We start from the raw sequence: 3,102 nt of genomic DNA on the forward strand, positions 1-3,102 counted from the left end.
GCAAGCAAACATCGACAGAATGAGTGAAAATGCTATGTTGTGGTCCACACTTAGTTCCCACAGTCCTCTCTCTGGGTGTAAAAGTCTCTTTTCATCACTGAACAATTGGAACTGGTTTGAATCATCTCATTGTTGAAGAGAGTCACATCCATTAGAATTGATCATTGTATAATTTTGTTGTTGCTGTGTATAATGATCTCCTGGTTCTGCTCACTTCACTCAGCATCAGTTCATGCAAGTCTCTCCAGGCCTTTCTGAAATCATCTCTTTTCTTACAGAACAATAATATTCCATAATATTCATATACCACAATTTATTCAGGCATTCTCCAATTGATGGGCATCCATTCAGTTTCCAGTTTCTTGTCACTACAAAAAGGGCTGCCACAAACATTTTTGCACATGTGGGTCCCTTTCCCTCCTTTAAGATCTCTTTGCTACCTATTCTATAGGATTATTTAGTTTTTAATGAACTTTTAATCTTCAAAGGCCATTGCTGAATATAATTTTTATTGCATCATTGTTAGTGAAAGATGCATTTAATGTTTTTATTTTCCCATATTTTTTGTTTGTGAGTTTTTAATGGTTATTTGTGTGTGTGTGTGTGAAAGTGTTGTGTATAACTTAGAAATAGGTATACATTTTCAAAATTCTCATTCAATGTTCTCTAGAAGGCTATCATGTCTAACTTCTTAAAAATTTTATTCAACTCTTTAACTTCTTTCCTGCTTATTTTTTGGTTAGATTTATCTAGACCCAAGAGAGATAAATTGAAGTATCCCACTCTTCAAGTTTTGTCTATTTCCTATAATTTATGTAACTGTCCCTTTAAGAATTGCATAGAGTCCTGACCAGACCCCATTCTTATGTCTGCAAAACTATTTTAGCTAAGATAAATGACTCACTATAGCTTTTTCTTGACTTTAATTATCATGGAACTTCCTCAATAACCTTCCTTCCTTTTGAGTTCATTTTCCAGATCTTCTCTTCAGAAATTCCCCCCAGAAAACTACAATTGGGAGAGGGAAGATGAATTTCTCTGTATTGGCTATAATTTATAGATGGGAAAAACTGAAAGTTTAAATTAGACAGATTAAGTGACATAATATTCACATGCTCAACTGAGTGGGTTAGGTTTCAGTTCCCACTAGAAACATTGATATTTATAACTAGTTTCTGTAAGATTTATGGCAAGAGCCAAGGTCTTCTGATTCTTACTTCAGTTCTCTCTTAGACATTCCATAACCTCTCTAGACTTTTAGGAATTGAATCAATCCACCAAGGGAAAGGTGTTTTCTTCCATTTTTGTCTTTCTTTGGAAGTTAATCATCTAGTTGGTTAAATGACCAAAAGCTACTATCATGACTAATATCATTCATAATGTCCAGGCTAGCTCTCTGGAGGGCCTTAGGATCAGTCAGAGTCAGGATCAGTCAAAGTCCTTGATCTTTAGGAGGAGAAGTGAAGGAGGCAGGCAAGTTGCTACGCAAAAGATGAATCTTGGACTCTGGAATCTGGAGCCTGAAATCCTCTCTCCTCAACTTACTGTGGTAGTGAGACTCTAATCCTTTCCCTCAGCCCTCCAATCCTTGCCTCTGATTACCTTATCACAACACATTCAGCAAGTGTTAATCCTGAGAGCTCCTCCTCTTCCTTTTCCTCTTCTTCCTCTTCCTCTTCCTCCTCCTTCCTCTTTTATTTTTTCCAGATTTTTTTCTTGACTTTTAACTTCATGTTAAAGTTGGGTTCTGATATTGCCAAAGGACTATCAAACTGTGCACACATACTCTTTGATTCTGTAGTGTCTCTACTGGGTCTGTATCCCAAAGAGATAAAAAATAAAAAAGTGAAAAGGACCCACATGTGCAAAAATGTTTATAGCTCTTTTTGTAATGACAAGAAACTGAAAACTGAGTGGATGCTCATCAGTTGGGGAATGGTTGACTAGGGTATAGTATATGAATGTTATAGAATATTATTGTTTTATAGGAAATGATGAGCAAGATGATTTCAGAAAAGCTTGGAAAGATTTAGATGAATTGATGCTAAGTGAAGTGAATAGAACCAAGAGAACATTGCATACAGCAACAAGAAGATTATGTGATGATCAACTATGATGGACATGACTCTTTTTAATGAGGAAATTCCAATAGACTTGTGATGGAAAGAGCTATCTGCATCCAGGGAGAGTTATGGAGGCTGTATGTGGTAAAAAATATAGTATTTTCACCTTTTTTTCCTCATTTTTTTAACCTTTTGTCTGATTTTTCTTGTTCAGCATGACAAATATGGAAATGTTTAGAAGAATTGCATGTTTTTTAACTTATATTTCTTGCTGTCTATGGCAAGGAGTGGGGGATAAAAAGGGAGAAAAACTTGAAACACAAAATTTTGCAAGGGTGAATGTTGAAAACTATCTTTGCATATATTTGGAAAGCATAGCTTTAAATGTATTAACTGTGCTGGTGCTTCTGCTTACCAGGGACTGTGTATGGGCAACGTAACAAAGTTCTGCACCCAGTGCTAGCAAAATGTACCCGGTAATCTTTCTCTGACCAATTGTTTGACCTCCTTATTGTTTGTGGGCTAAACTATCTGCTTCCTTTTTACTCATATGAGGCCTACTGCTGGCTTGCCAGGGGCAGCCTGAATTCTACTCTCACTCCAGTGAGAGGGACTTTTCCTGTCAGCTTTCTCAGTAATCTTGGGCTGGAAAGTTATTTTACCTCATCATTTTGTCAGTTCTGCCACTTCAGAATTTATTTTGAAGTATTATTTTAAAGTTGTTTAGATGGGAATTTGGGAGAACTCAGGTGAGTTCTTGCCCATACTCTGCCATCACAGTTTTACCCAGGCTAAAATTTTGAAATCATTATTACTAGTATTTGAGGATTTCTTGAGACATAGGGTTCCCCTACTGATTCTTGCTTTCTGCTGTAAGTACCATACTTCTCCAGTGCATATGTGGTTAACAGGTTAAGTCCTTGTTCTGGCACCCAATTTATGTTTAAGTCAGAGCTTGTGGACAATGAGAATACATTAAATAGAAAAACATTAATGAATTCAGATGTGAGAATAACACATAAAACAATGGGAATTATTT

Source organism: Sarcophilus harrisii, chromosome 3, assembly GCF_902635505.1.
Source record: "Sarcophilus harrisii chromosome 3, mSarHar1.11, whole genome shotgun sequence".
In the NCBI taxonomy this organism is placed as follows: Eukaryota; Metazoa; Chordata; class Mammalia; order Dasyuromorphia; family Dasyuridae; genus Sarcophilus; species Sarcophilus harrisii.